Source organism: Xenopus laevis, chromosome 3L, assembly GCF_017654675.1.
Source record: "Xenopus laevis strain J_2021 chromosome 3L, Xenopus_laevis_v10.1, whole genome shotgun sequence".
In the NCBI taxonomy this organism is placed as follows: Eukaryota; Metazoa; Chordata; class Amphibia; order Anura; family Pipidae; genus Xenopus; species Xenopus laevis.
In genome coordinates this window covers 139425528-139442038 of record NC_054375.1, presented here as the reverse complement: position 1 = coordinate 139442038, position 16511 = coordinate 139425528, and positions in this window count along the sequence as shown.

Here is a 16511-nt window from a genome sequence, read left to right as displayed (position 1 = left end):
CCACTTAGCGAAGGCCCTAGCCTGAAGTGTTGAGTCACATGTATCTATCACTAGCTGGACATTAGCTACTTTTGGTCTTCCTAGTCCAAGTTAGCATTACAGCACTTTACAGCAGCACTTTACAGCAGTGTTCCCTACCAGCATGCTTTTGCCTGTTCCCAGACTAGTCATAGTCCTCCTCTTTTTTTGTGTTTTTTTTAAATTATTTCGATTTTTGTTTAGCAGCTCTTCAGCTTGGAATATTAGCAACTATTTGGTTGCTACGGGTTTACCTTAGCAATCAGGCAGTGGTCTGAATACAAGAGGAATAGTAATAGTAAAAATAATAAAAACTAGCAATAACGTAGCCTCACAGCAATAGGGCTCAGTGGAAGTGGAAGGAGGCAGGAAAGGAAGGCAAATAATTCTAAAACTATAAAAAAATATTCACTTTTCAAGACAAATTGAAAATTAGCTTAGAATAAGACATTCTATAACATATTGAAAGCTAACTTAAAGGTGAACTACCCCCTTAAATGGTAGTATTACATATAGGGGCAGATTTATCAAAGGTCGAGTTGAATTTTTGAATGAAATGAATATTTTTTGTGTAATTTCGACTAGGGAATAGTCCAAATTTGATTCGAATTTGAAAAAAATTCAAAATTCCAATATCGAAATGTATCATGTACTGGAGTTAATTGGTGGACTTTAAAATCTTCAAAAAATTTTGGGAAAAACTTTGATTCTAATTTGATCGAATGCGCTGTTCCTTCAATTTGTATGATTCGAATTCGGCCAAATACGGACCTACTCAATCAAAAACTGACCTATTCCACCAAAAAAACACCTTTATTTTTGAATATATATATCATATAAAATAGCTTGGGGTTCTTTTCTAAGCACCTTTGCAATTTCCATTATTCTTTTCCGTTTCAGAGGTCAGTTCATGCAACTGTTCTATTATCAGAGAGATATACATTTAGAAGGAAAACAGAGAAGTGTTCTGCTAAGGAAGGAGATGGAAAAGGCCTTTGCTGATCTCTTTGCTGAACAAAGCAACATCAGAACACTTCTCTGTTTTCCTTCTGAATGTATATTTGGCTGACAGTACAATCAAAAGAGCTGACCTGCAGGTGGCGCTGTTACACAATTCATTAAATTTGCAGTTAATAAAAAGTTAAAGCGGACCTGTCACCTACATATAAAAAGCTGCATAATGAAAGTCCTTTGCAAATTAAACATGAAACACAATTTCTTTTTTTCATTAAAACATCCATACCTGTTATAAAGGTATTTAAATATTTAAGCTAGGGATGTACCGAATCCACTATTTTGGATTCGGCCGAACCCCCGAATCCTTCGCTTAAGATTCGGCCCATTACCGAACCTAATCCTAATTTGCATATGCAAATTCATTTCTAAAATTTGAATTTCGAAATGTATCATGTACTGTCTCTTTAAAAATTTGACTTCGACCATACGACATCTAAAACCTGCCAGATTGCAGCTTTAGCCTATGGCGGACCTCCTAGAACCTGTTTGGAGTCAATTGGTGGACTTTGAAAAAAGTTTTTTTTACGATTCGAATTCGATCGAAAACGGACCTATTCGATCAAAAACGAACCTATCCGGCCAAAAAAAATTTCAAATTCTAAATTCAACCTTTGATAAATCTGCACCTTAGTGTAAGTTTATTTTGCTCAGCTAACATGATAATAAAGAATTTTTAATTATTTCTTAGGGTGACGGTCCCCTTTAAATAGCTCTAAAACAGAAAAAAAATATCCAGAAATCTGTTATCCGAAAAGTTCCAAATTATGGAAAGGCGGTCTCCAATAGACTGCATTTTATCCAAATTTTTAAAAATGATTTTCTTTTTCTCTGTAATAATAAAACAGTAGCTTGTACACAATCCAAACTAAGATATAATTAATCCTTATTGGAAGCAGAACCAGCCTATTGGGGTTATTTAATGTTTACAGGATTTTCTAGTAGACTTAAAGGATCAGTAACATCAATTTTTTGGTTAAAAGATTTCTGTTGGCTGCCGATAATATCTCTGCATGTATTGCCGATCGTACGATTTTCAGTGGGAGACTGTCACTAGCTCTAGTCGGACAGAACTTTCCTACGATTGCTGTCAGGGGCAGAACATCCGCTGATCTGTTCTTTACTACTTTATTTGATCTGAATGGTTAGTGGCAGGTCGGGAGATGGGGAAGTCCGATCGTACGATGATTCGCAGGATCGGATCTTTGCGTCTATGGCCAGCTTTAGCGATTTAAAAGTTTAATATGTCTTTGTGCTTTTTTTTCGTTCTACATTAAAAAAAATTGATGTTACTGATCCTTTAAGATGAAGATCCAAGTTACGGACAGATCCCTTATCCAGGAAGTCCCAGGTCCTGAGCATTCTGGATAAAAAGTCCTATTCCTGTATTTATATTTTTTAGCACATCATTCAGCGTAATTCTCCATTCATACTTTTTTTGTGAGAACTTTTAATAAATGTCATGATATTTGTAGTTTTAGAGTTTGTGAGTTTAGTCGTGGTTTTAAAAACCTCTTATATCACTAATATCAACCATTGATAAATAGACCTCTAAGTGCCATATATTATAAGACAGGGGAGGGAGCCAAAAATGGGCTCTTATGCTGTTTAGTTTGAGCTTCTGTGATCCCCAAAATAATGATAAATATTTTCCTACAATTAATAATAGTCATAAAAACAGGAGGTTCTAAGACAGTTTTAGGGTTGCAAAGGTGAAGAACATACGATTTTTATAGATAAAATTATGGATCTTTTACCCATGAACAGAAGATGAATATGATCATTTCAAAGTAGGCTACAGATATCAGGTTCATGCAGAAAGTCACTCAAGTGCAGCAAAAAATGAAAACCAATTGTAACTTGTCTTAGAATCACTCTCTACATCATACTAAAAGGTAAACAACCCCTTTAAATATAACATTTTATTAATACTCTCACTTACTTTCCACTAAGAGGCACACATTCAGTCAATAGACAGAAGAATCTTCCATTAGGAAGGCAGTGTCGCTATTAGAAGGTATTAGCACTAAGTAGAAGGCAGAAAGGGTTGATGGCATTAATCAGATAACACGTTCAATAAGCAGAAATCAGTATCTCTCATTAGGAGTCAATCAGTAGACAATGGCAAAAAAAATTCTCGGTGTAACGTCAATAATTGCTCCTCTACCCTCGAAAGATCAGCTGCTGGGGATACATTGCCATGTGATTGATGACCCATGAAAATTAATATATGGTGCCTGACTTGAATTTTGGATATAAATGACATATTTATTGGAGCTCCCCATGGATCCTCTCCAGCCGGTATCAGTGTTATCAATAACTGGTGGATGTGTTTCCTGGAAGTGCATTAAGTTGCAGAAGTTTGGACCTTAAGCCAATCACAGCTTGTAATGGGTCTGTACCCCCAAAAGAGGGGGAATGGCTGGCAAATTGCTGAGTGCTATGGTTCTCCGGGACAGTCAAGTAAAATGGTTCAGAACAGTGCAGGACCTCGCACACCCTGCAGAATGAAAAAGACGCCTGGTGCACAAGGGTAGAGGCTCGGCCACCTCAAACTTGACAAAGGGGTTTTGTTCCCCGAACTCCGCTTTGAAATAAAAATTGGAAAATTTCCTGTAGTCCTGTGCGCCACAAGTAAAAGCCATACTTTGCAAAAAGTAACTTTTACAGTTACTTCCCATTTATTTTTCAAGATGAAGTCAAATTCCATATCTCCCCCCAATAAAGTAGATCTACCACTTGGGTTGCCACCTGGCTGGTATTTTACTGGCCTGGCTGGTAAAAATGTTGCTTGATGCCAATGTTATTTATAGGAAAAAAACATAAAAATATAGGAAGGCTGGTATTTTTTTTACAGAAAAGGTGGCAACCCTATCTACCACTAGTACCCTACCCTAATTTGGCGGTTCATCACCTGCTCCCGAGCCTAACCCACAAGCACTGGTATTTATAGGCCCATGCCCAACCTGCGGGCACAAAACTATAAAAGCCATGCCTAAAGGTGGAATTGGGACATAGTAAGACTGCATGGGTTCAGCCAAACCTGCCCGCAGGCCGCACAGGTTGTGCAGAAGTCGGCCAAACCTGCCCAACCCACGGGTAAACAGGTCCTGCAGGTTTCAGGCCGGCCCACACATCACAATCTACCATTAATTGGAAGGGATTGTCATAACTCGAGGTAATACCACTCAACTCATTATGAAGCTGTTGCACAGTGTTACCCATTAGAATAAAATGTTCACTTGACAATAAGTTTGGCAGTGAAACTTTATTGGCAGGAGAATGATAAATCAGGCTCAGAAGGTTTAGAGAGGAATACAGAATAAATGGGAGAATTTAGGAAACAGGAAGACATTTGGAAAAACTCCTAGTGATCTGAAGAAATAAGGATGCAATGAGGTTATAACCACAGGGAGGTCTGGACTGAGAATCAAAATAGGCCCTGGCATTCCAGGTACCCAGAGGCCCAAACAGGTCACATAGAGGCCCAAACAGCCCCCCACCAGCCCAATAAATAGTGAGTGTCTATGGCATCTTACAGCAGCCCCTCTGGAACTCACAGATTGCCAGTCCAGGCCTGACCACAGGCTTAGGAGACCCAGTGCCAATATGGGGACAAAAAGTACAGAGACCTGAAGAGGATATGTATGCCTTTCCTAGGGTTTTCTGGATATGTGAAAGGGGTGGTCTATACAGAAAACCTCTAGTTATGCCACTGTGGATTAAACTGGTCTGTAAGAAAAGGTTAAAAACCCCAGAGCCTGAGCATTTAGGTGCCTATGTTGGTAGGAAGTGTGGATCCTTATTCATTTGGATCCTCTTCCAAACTGGTTATTAAGTGTTACATATAAATTGCTGTTGATCATAGGACAGCTTCACTAGCACATCATTTGGGAAAAGGCTGAGTTAGGGATAGTTTGGGGCATTACAGAGCCGAAATGGAAAAATGATTAGCGTGCCATTGGGACAGAAAGGGATAAAGGACAGGGATAAAGAAGGAGAGAGAGAGAGAGAGAGAGAGAGAGAGAGAGAGAGAGAGAGAGAGAGAGAAAACACTAATGTGCAAATGAGATGGTTTGTACTGTCAGCATGACAAGTGGAAAGTCAGGTTACATAACAAGTAAACTCTATTATGAGCTAAGTGGCTTCCACACATTAAAAGATTACATCCCCAGCAACCCCTGTGCAAATAAACCAGATCCGTGTCTTTAACCTGTCTGCAATCTACTGTATGACGCACCATGAGAAATCAGCCCCACCTCCATGTCAAGGAAGGTAAATGCAAATCTCAATCAAGCAACTGCCAGTCTAAATTTGGGGATTTGAGCTCTCTCTCTCTCTATCTTCAACCTGGTCATCAGATTGTGTGCTGAAGTAATCGCATTGGTAGATTGTTTAGCCATTAACTAATCTGTTTGCTGGTGTCACTGTATGTCTGACTATGGTCCTGCTGATGGGGATGACACATCAGAATTTTTAAAAGCAAGTTAGTAGCTCTTAAATGATACACTGTGTAAAATAAAATATTATATATATATATATATATATATATATATATATATATATATATATATATATATATATATATAAATAAAATATAATATGACCCTGAATATAAAGAGATGGAGTAGGTCATTGAGGCCCTTCCCACCAGGGCTTTTAATCTATATGGGAAAAGGGGTGGGACACACATAAGACATAAGGTATAAAACTGTGTAACTGTATGCTGGAAAAATGTGGCAATATTATGTAAACTGATTAGACCTCCCCTTGAATATTGCCTTCAGTTCAGGAGACTCAGAATGACATTAAAGGACATTAAAGGAGAACTAAACCATACAAATGAATGTGGCTAAAATACCATATTTGATATACTGAATTTATAAAGTTTCAGCTTGTCAATAGCAGCAATGATCCAGGACTTCAAACTTGTCACAGGGGGTCACCATCTTGGAAAGTGTCTGTGACACTCACATGCTCAGTGGGCTCTGAGCAGCTGTTGAGAAGCTCAGTTTCGGGGTTGTGGCAAATTATCAATTCTGATGCTTATTGTGCTGGTTTCTGAGCTGCCATGTAGTAATTATCTGTATTAATTACTAATCAGCCTTATATTGTGACATTTCTATTCTATGTGTACTGTATATTGTGAGTGGGTCCCTAAGCTCAGTAAGTGACAGCAGCACAGAGCATGTGCAGTGAATCAGCAGAAAAGAAGATGGGGAGCTACTGGGGCATCTTTAGAGACACAGATCTTTAATGCTAAAGGCCTGTGGTTGCTTGGGCTGGGAAAGAAGCACAAAACATAATGTACAACATTTCTACCTACTTCTTTAGTTATGTGTAGTTCTCCTTTAAGGGATAGCACTCAGAGTTATTTGTTTCTGTAGTAGCCCGAAGTTTCCTCGTGAGGCAACTTAGGATGACTTAGGAAAACAAAGCGCTCCGAGTGCCATCCTGCCGGCGGTTTAGATTCTAGCCGGCAGGGAGGCAGTTCGGGGAGATTAGTAACCAGAGGAAGAGACGATTTGCCGCCGGGCAAAAATCGCCCCTAATCTTCTCGTGTGTCTTTGCCCTAAATAGTAAAATCCAGATCCCACTGTGACACATTCAGTTACATTGAGTTGGAGAAACAACAGCCTGCCATAAAGCAGTTCCATCCTAAAGTGCTGGCTCTTTCTGAAATCACATGACCAGGCAAAATGACCTGAGATGGCGCCTACACACAAATATTATAAATTAAAAATAAATACACTTGTTGGTTCAGGAATGACATTTTATATTTGCAGTGGAAAACAGTGTAATTTGGAAATAAAAACTACATCATAAAAATCATGACAGAATCCCTTTAATGTAGAGCCCAATCTTACCCGCTGCCTTGTTTCTGCAGTAAGAAATTTTACAATATGAGAACGCTGGTGCTAAAGTTTAAGGGCTTTAGCACATGGGCAGATTCGGGGAGATTTAGTCGCCTGGCGACTAATCGCCTCTTCTTCGGGGCGACTTCGAGCCGAGCTGCCTTCCCCCTGCTAAAATAAAAAATCGCCTGCGGCAATGCACTCACGGCTCTTCGGTTTCCAGAAGTCGCCTCACAATGCGAGTGCATTGTCGCAGGCGATTTTTTATTTTAGCAGGGGGAAGGCAGCTCGGGGAGATTGTCACCCCGAAGAAGAGGCGATTAGTCGCCAGGCGACTAAATCTCCCCGAATCTGCCTGTGTGCTAAAGCCCTAAAGGGTCTGTTAGACCATAAAACCTGAATGAGACCTTGAGCCTTGTGTTTACCCAAAGCCCCAAATTTCTAGCCTGACCTTGGCTGTCAATGGCAGCCTAGTTTTATTCTCCCTACTAAGATGCTACACTCTTGATCTTTAATCCTCCACAGAGTTTCATCCTGTTTGAAAATGAGATTAGTGCTGTTTGTGGCTGCTGAACTGCTTCTGAAAATGGAGCAGATTAACCCTTTCACTGCCAGGGACACCAATAATGACCCACTATACCAGGACCAGAAAGGATCCAGTAATTGCACGCAGTGATCTCACTTATGGGTAACTGTATAGATAGGGAATAATGTGCCCCCTATTGTAAAATATTAGTATATTAGAGTCAATAGGGATAATTCAGGACCACAAGTCCCAGTGCAGCCGGCTAAATGGCAGATAGTCCAAGCAATGATAAGCAAACCCTTGGTGTGCCATGGGCCTGATGAAAATTGCTTATGTTTTTACCTCTCGGCACCTGCATATGTGATCGTTATTTGTAAACTGCAACCGACTGAGTTGCCAATTTTTACCATTCAGTACGAGGCTTCTTGTTTGGGCAAGTTTCCAGGCTCTCAGCAGTGCTGCATAAATACCCGCACGGCCTGCAGCTAAAAACATTCAAATGGACCTAATCCTGGAAGTCATTTTTATTTAGTTATTTATTTATTACATTTAGGGTATTTAACCATAACCCACAAGACCCAACTCACCCCAAAAAAAAAAAGCATTGGTCCTGGTATAAAGGTTTGAGCCTATGATTAAGTGCTCTATAAGCACAAATGCTTAAGGCTGTTGTAATGATGGTTTTTATTTACTTTTTTTAAAACTTTTTTCTGCTTTTTCTTGGATGGCCTGTTTTATGGATCTTTACTCCTTTTTCTGCACCTTTAGGGTTTCAGTCGTCCCCTATCTGAAGTTCTGTGGCTTCTGTGAGTGGCTTCTGTGAGTTTCTTCACATTTTTCTGGTTTAAAGATTTCCCAACATCCTTTCTGCACTGGGTGTAGGATGTGATTGTGGCACTGGGAACCCGACGTTTAATGTCACTAACATCACCTTAGTTGTACAGGAATGGGATCTGTTATCTGGAAACTAGTTATCCAGAAAGCTCTAAATTGTGTAAGGCCATCTCCCATAGACTCCATTTTATCCAAATAATCCAAATTTTTAAAAATGATTTCCTTGTTTGGTGTTATAATTAAACAGTAGCTTGTACTTGATCCCAACTAAGATATAATTAATCCTTATTGGAAAGAAAACCAGCCTATTGGGTTTATTTACATGCTTTTCTAATAAATTTAGGGGCCGATTCACTAAGGGTCGAATATCGAGGGTTAACTAACCCTCGATATTCGACTATGAATTAAAATCCTTCGACTTCGAATATCGAAGTCGAAGGATTTAGCGCAGATAGTTCAATTGAACGATCGAAGGATAATTCCTTCGATCGAACGATAAAATCCTTTGAATCGAACGATTTGAAGGATTTTAATCCAACGATCAAAGGAATATCCTTCGATCAAAAAAAGTTAGCCAAGCCTATGGGGACCTTCCCCATAGGCTAACATTGACTTCGGTAGCTTTTAGATGGCGAACTAGGGGGTCGAAGTTTTTTTTAAAGAGACAGTACTTCGACTTTCGAATGGTCGAATAGTCGAACGATTTTTACTATGAATCCTTCGATTCGAAGTTGTAGTCGAAGGTCGAAGTAGCCCATTCGATGGTCGAAGTAGCCCAAAAAAACCTTCGAAGTTTTTTACCTTTGAATCCTTCACTCGAAGTTAGTGAATCGGAACATTCAATAATCTAGAAAGCCCCAGGACTCGAGCATTCTGGATAATGGGTCCCGTACCTGTACTACATTAATTGCGTCCAAAAGGATCATTCTGATTGCCAATTAACACTTCAACCCCATGGAAGAAAATGGTATCACTAATATCACTAGTTTTCCTCTTAGATCACTATTTGTCCCTTTGTATCTCTTCTGTATTGGGCTGGTGGATTAATTACCAGTCCTCAAGCTAATTATAACCTTCAAAGACATGAACCTGGCCTCCGGGACAGAGCACCAACGACACAGACAATGACAGTTGTTATTATTACAGCAAACATATGGGATTTTCCACTGACTAGACAAGTAAAAGGAAGCCTGAGGCACTACAACATGCCTTTCATAGAGCCCAAAGTGTTTACTCATTCAATACAAGTCATATGTCAGCCATATATCACCTCCACTCTCAGCAGCTCTGCAGCAACCGAAATACTTAATGGACCAGCAGGAGAATCTAGCATAACAGATAATTTGTTATCCTATAGATTAAGCACGCACTGCCAAGAATAAACCTTATAGAGGGTATATAGGCCAGAGAACTCCCCGGTAACCTGTGATATCTTTACAATACACATATGATGTCTATTATCATAACTGATACTTATTGAAGTCACTTGTGTCAAATGACTAATTTGTGTTTGAAAATAAATAATGTTTTATAAAATATGAAGATATTACACTTAGGCTTGAGAAGGGGACAGGGAGTAGGGCATGGATATCCATAGTTAAAGGAGAACTAAAGCTTAACTAAAGAAGTAGCAAGACATGTTGTACATTATGTTTTGTGCTTATGTACCAGCCCAAGGCAACCACAGCCCTTTAGCAGTAAAGATGCCCCAGTAGCTCCTCATCTTCTTTTCTGCTGATTCACTGCACATGCTCTGTGCTGCTGTCACTTACTGAGCTTAGGGACCCACTCACAATATACAGTACACATAGAATAGAAATGTCACAATATAAGGCTGATTAGTAATTAATACAGATAATTACTACATGGCAGCACAGAAACCAGTGCAATTAGCATCAGAATTTAATAATCAGCCCTGTAGCATCATCTTATATTACAGGGGAAGATCATTTTCTGCTGGATAATTAGTGACAACCCCTAAGCTTAGCTTCTCAACAGCTGCTCAGAGCCCACTGAGCATGTGAGTGTCATAGACACTTTCCAAGATGGTGACCCCCTGTGACAAGTTTGAAGTCCTGGATCATTGCTGCTATTGACAAGCTGAAACTTTAGGCTGGTGCTATAAGTTCAGTATATACAATTTAGAATGTTTAACCATATTAATTTTTAGGGTTTAGTTGCCCTTTAAGTTTCTTCATATAGTGTTTTTTTTTAAAAAGATGCACTGTGAGGAATTTGTGCTCTCTATAAGCCATTGAAAGTGCAGTCCTCCTTTTGTGCCCTTCAGCAACGTCTATTCTGTGTAAAGATGGTCATAGTTGTCGATGGACTAAATTGGCAGCTCAATAAACTGTGTATGGGACCCTCAGATATTTGGCCAAAAATCTCCAATTATCAATAGGGCAGGTTTTAAAATCCTGTTGGGGCGAGAACCACATAAGCTCCTTGACGTGGTCCTTGTTTTGACTGAATGTATCTACTGCATTGTGATCCAATCTGAGGGCCAAACGATTGGATGAACCCGATTCCCACTTGAAAGTATGGCCGAATTTACAAAGAGAAGAAAAGCTTATAGTGCATGCTTACATAAGAAGTACACTCTAAAATCAACTTACGTTTCCAGTTACTTGCCCTCCATCAGGTACTTTAACCTTCAGATCAGCCCTGCTAATTATCCCATCCCTACCTTACAATTATCTCTTCTGCTGTCTTAAAGGGGTTGTTCACCTTTGAGTTAACTTTTAGTATGATATAGGGAGTGATATACTGAGACAATTTCCAATTGGTTTTCATTTTTTATTTTTTTGTGGAGTTATTAAGCTTTTTATTCAGCAGCTCTCCAGTTTGCAATTTCAGCAATCTGGTCGCTAGGGTTCAAATAACCTTAGCAACCATGCATTGATTTGAATAAGAGACTGGAGTATGAACAGGAGAGGACCTAAATAAAAAAGATGAGTAATAAAAAGTAGCAGAGCATCTATTTTTTATATGGGGTCAGTGACCCCCATTTGAAAGCTGCTAACAAGTGCCCGCTCTATAACATACTAAAAGTTAACTTAGAGGTGAACCACTCCTTTAAAGGACCATAAAGTTAAAAAATCCCTACACTATACAGACCCCACTCCCTCCTCCCCCCAGCCTAAGTTTTACCCCGGGCAAATGCCCCTAACGTTTTACTTACCCCTCGGTCCAGATTCAGGCATTGGGGTTCACGGGCGCCATCTTCAGATGCTTCCGTAATCTTCAGGAATTTTTCACGAGTTTTGGCGCATGTGTAGTTGTCGTGAAACAGAAAATTGCTCCAACTGCACATGCGCCGCCGTCTCATTCCAAAGTTTTCCGAAGAGAAGGAGATGGCGCCCTAGAACTCTTGATGCCTGAATCTGCACCGAGGGGCAAGCAAAACGTTAGGGGCATTTGCCCGGGGTAACACTTTGGCTGGGGGGAGGAGGGAGGCGGGTCGATGTAGGGTAGGGGGGTATGGGTTTTTTAACTTTAGGGTTGAAATCTCCTTTAAGCCATTACAGCAGGTTTGGAGGTCGGTTGGAGATACCGAAATATAGTGACCAGCAGTTCTAAACTATAGCAAGTGGCATTCCACTACCAGATAAACTGTCATTCATATCTGCAACTGCTTGATCAACCCAGGCTTGATAATCGTGCCGGGAGAAAAGAAAGTCCCTTCCAAATCTTAATACCATTGTTTAAATATGAATATATTCTTTATATATAATTCCATAATTTATCATTTAATTGATCAGACTGATGGATCGTGAAATAACACCCTAGACCTTCAAGCTTGTTAGATTCCGCAGTTGTCCTCAGTGACCCAGCAAGTTCCCCACAACCGGTTATTTTCACACAAATTATATAAACATTCTGAGAACTAGACAGTTGGAGAAAGCCTGAGGGCCGACAGCATTTCTTTCATGAGGCCCCACCTTATTATAAACCGCATTTCCCAGTATATATTAGCTGTAGCATTAAATGAATGTCCATGTTCTGAGCTTAAATCAACATTAATGTGACCATTCAGAGAATATGTTAATATAAGGTGATACTGCCAGGCCCACGGCACTTTTCAACCAGATGAAAGCATTCAAGACTGACCCCTGCAGCCTGGACACCTATAAGATAAAATAGGTAATGTGCAATATGTACGGCTGCATAAAAACAAATACATTCTAAAGCATACATCTAAACTAATAGCTATTTAGTAATACAGCATACAGTTAGGCACATAAATATTTGGACAGACAACTTTTTTTTTCTAATTTTGGTTCTGTACATTACCACAATGAATTTTAAATTAAACAACTCGGATGCAGTGTAACTGCAGACTTTCAGCTTTAATTCAGTGGCTTGAACAAGAAGATTGCATAAAAATGTGAGGAACTAAAGCCTTTTTTTAACACAATCACTTCATTTTCAGGGGCTAAAAAGTAATTGGACCATTGACTCAAAGGCTATTTCATGGGCAGGTGTGGGCAATTCCTTTGTTATGTCATTATCAATGAAGCAGATAAAACAATGTAATTTAGAAATAAACTACTACACCCTGAAAATCACGACAGTATCACCTGTAGACAGCAACATGCTGTGGAATAGAGACAACCAACCTTACGCACCCCGGCATAATCCTCTTGCCCTATCAATTGGCAGACCAGTTATTTAAATGTAATGACTAAATAAGCTTTTTAATGCCTAATTTGTCTCTTTGAATTCCTTTACATCATCTTCATGATCTTCATTTAATTGTAAATCACCAGCCAGTGACACAGCATAATGCTCGTGGAGTGTGACCTCAATATGGCCACGGTATAGTCCTAAGGGCTCTTACAGACAAGCGTTTTTACCTGCGCTCCCCTGCGTTCCGTTTTCCTGCGTTCAGCCGCAGGGGAGCGCAGAACGCAGGAAAAATGCAGCATGTTGCGTCTCAACCTGCGTTCGGCGCCTACACGCGCCTGTGTGAGTACAGCCCCATTGGAAAAAATGTAATGCGTCTATTCCTGCGCTCCCCTGCGGCTGAACGCAGAAAAACGGAATCCAGGGGAGCGCAGGTAAAAACGCTCGTCTGTAAGAGCCCTTAGACTGGTTAGATTCGGTGATGGCTTTAACATTGCCTTAGTGACACAGGCCCCCAGGGCCAATTATTAAGAGACTAATTATTTAAACATTCTGCTGAACTAGAGAAAGCCTGAGGCAGTACAACATTGCTTTCATGTGACCCCCAACTTATTTAAACCAATGGGCCTTTCCTAGAAGGCAAAATCCATATATCAGTACATTGTCTAAACAAAATCACATGGCACATTACAGACAGTACACCTGTTTTACCAAAGAATGACAGTTAATGGCCCTAGAACCCCTCGTAACATCTACACAAGACAAATAAACTGAATATGCTGGTTTAAAAGGGAATTACATAGTACATTTGGATCGGAAAAAGAGCAAAGTCAATCCAGTTCAACCCCTCCAAATGACACACATGTATGCAAATACTTATACCAACCTATCTATACATATAGATAATATAGTGTAGGACTCTGAGAGCCCATTCATTTCATGATAATGGATATCAATATGACTGGCTGGCACAAACTGTGTTTTTCAATAGAAAAAATGGCACAAATGTAATTTTTTTATTAACAAAAAAATTACATTTGTGGTACAAAAAAGCCTAACGTGTTCCATGCCACTCCAGGGCACTCAATCACAGGTGACTAAGTGCCCTCAAAACAAAACGTGTGAGACTTTGTTTTCTAGGTCCAGTTTGTGTCAGCCTTTTTCTCTACATGGTTGTGTGATTTATTCCCTTAAAGGGATACTGTCATGGGAAAAAACATTTTTTTCAAAATGAATCAGTTAATAGTGCTGCTCCAGCAGAATTCTGCACTGAAATCCATTTCTCAAACAAGCAAACAGATTTTTTTATATTCAATTTTGAAATCTGACATGGGGCTAGACATATTGTCAATTTCCCAGCTGCCCCAAGTCATGTGACTTGTGCTCTGATAAACTTCAATCACTCTTTACTGCTGTACTGCAAGTTGGAGTGATATCACCCCCTCCGTTTTCCCCCCCAGCAGCCAAACAAAAGAACAATGGGAAGGTAACCAGATAGCAGCTCCCTAACACAAGATAACAGCTGCCTGGTAGATCTAAGGACAACACTCAATAGTAAAAACCCATGTCAAGCATTTCTCTCCTAAAGTGCAGGCACAAGTCACATGACCAGGGGCAGCTGGGAAATTGACAAAATGTCTAGCCCCATGTCAGATTTCAAAATTGAATATAAAAAAATCTGTTTGATCTTTTGAGAAATGGATTTCAGTGCAGAATTCTGCTGGAGCAGCACTATTAACTGATGTGTTTTGAAAAAAACATGTTTTCCGATGACAGGATCCCTTTAACTGAAGGTCTGGGGCTTCTGGGGTTTCTTCGTTCTTCTTGCCTGCAATTGATATCAATAAACAGTCTTTGCGTGCAGGCCCCAGGGAATGCCAAATGCTCCATTAGATAGACCACCACCCAGTGTTGGACTGGGCTGACGGGACACCAGGAAAAAAACGAGTTGGCCCTGGTCTTTGCGGCCCAGACCCAGTACTTATTCAAGGAAATGGTTAGCACTTACAGCTCTGGGGTCCTAGGTTCAGAACCAGCCAGGGTACTCTCTGCAAGGAGTTTGTATGGTTTCCCCACACTCCTGATAAAACTGACCCTAGAGTGAATGTGATGGACAGCTTAGATTGGAAGCTCCACTGGGCAGGGACCAATGTATAAAATCTGAGAAATACTGTATGTTGAACGCATTATATTAATAAAGGAAAATTATCAGCAATTATTTTTTTCTAGGTGTGGAATTCTCTCCCTTAAAAAATGGCAGTGATTTGCAGACACAGTAGATAGTTTGAATAAAGGGTTGGTTGCCTATTTATAATATCACGAGGTTCAGCGTGAGCTCGTAAATGCAAATATAATATAAATCACACTTTTGTGGATCCAGAAATGTGTTTTTTATCATTTGATTCAAATAGCAGATGGTTTTAGAAAAGGGTTTTTAGTTTCTTTTTTTTTTTTTTAATGTTTTTATTTATGAGACTTTTCATACAATAAAATAGTTGTAAAGTACAAACGTGTGGAGAATTTCTAGTGTTCATATCACAGGAGAGGTACAGTACAACATTGAGATCCTTATAATCAACATTGATAGTAAAATAAGTAAAGCTGGGAGTTTACCAGTGTTACAATTAACAGTTCCATATTGCGAGAATGTATTGCAGTCAGTCTTGTTATCTTAGGATACCTGAGTTAACCCCTATCCTTTCATGTTAAGTACTACTTCTCATTAAGAGAGAGTAGGGACAACATCTTGGTACTTGTATGAGAAGTTTATAAGTGTGAGGCTTGTAGAGCCATACATGAGTAGTCTCCTAAACGGAAATGCAATCAGACAGATGAGATTAGTCAATATGAACAGAATCACAATAAACATAAAATAGAGTTTAAAGCTAAACAGGGAACAGAATGTGGTCAAACAGACGTGGTGTACTGATAGTGGGTATTGTATCTGGTTTAGGGGGATAGCCAAGAATGGTGAGAGAGTGGTTTAGCAGTTTCAGTTTAAGCTTTGGGGTCCCCTTAGGAGGTACCCCAAGAAAGGCTTCCTGGGGGGCCTTTGGTAGGTTCAGTTGTAGAACCGAGAAAATAAGATTATAGACCCTTACCCAAAACCGGGCCACTCTTGGGCATACCACAAATGTGAGCCGTATTCCCTGGGGATGAGCAGCCATGAAAGCATTGGTTATTACAGCAATGATGGATTTTATCTAGTCTAACAGGGGTCAAGTACCACCTGAATAACACCTTATATCCAGTAATTGTGTTAAGAGAACTATGACTTAAATTGTCCCAGGCTTTCAACCAATCGTCCTCTGACAGGGTAATTCCCAACTCTTTGTGCCATGCTTTGATGTATGTCCGGTCTAGCAAGTTAGCTGGGGATACCATGTTTCGGTATAGCAGCAAAATAGTTCTTGGGGTTATAGTGTTATTGGTACACCAGCGTTCAAAGTAAGTTTGATTAGCTGCATCTGGGATTCTCAGGTTACAAGATTCCTTTGCCCAAATTAATAGTTGGGTCGCTCTAAAAAGTTCGATATCAGGGAGGCTATCATTTTCTTTCAGATGGGAAAGCATTAGAGGACCCCTAATTGTGAGCAAATCTCCCAATCTGGTCAGATCGTTAGAAATCCACCAAGCAA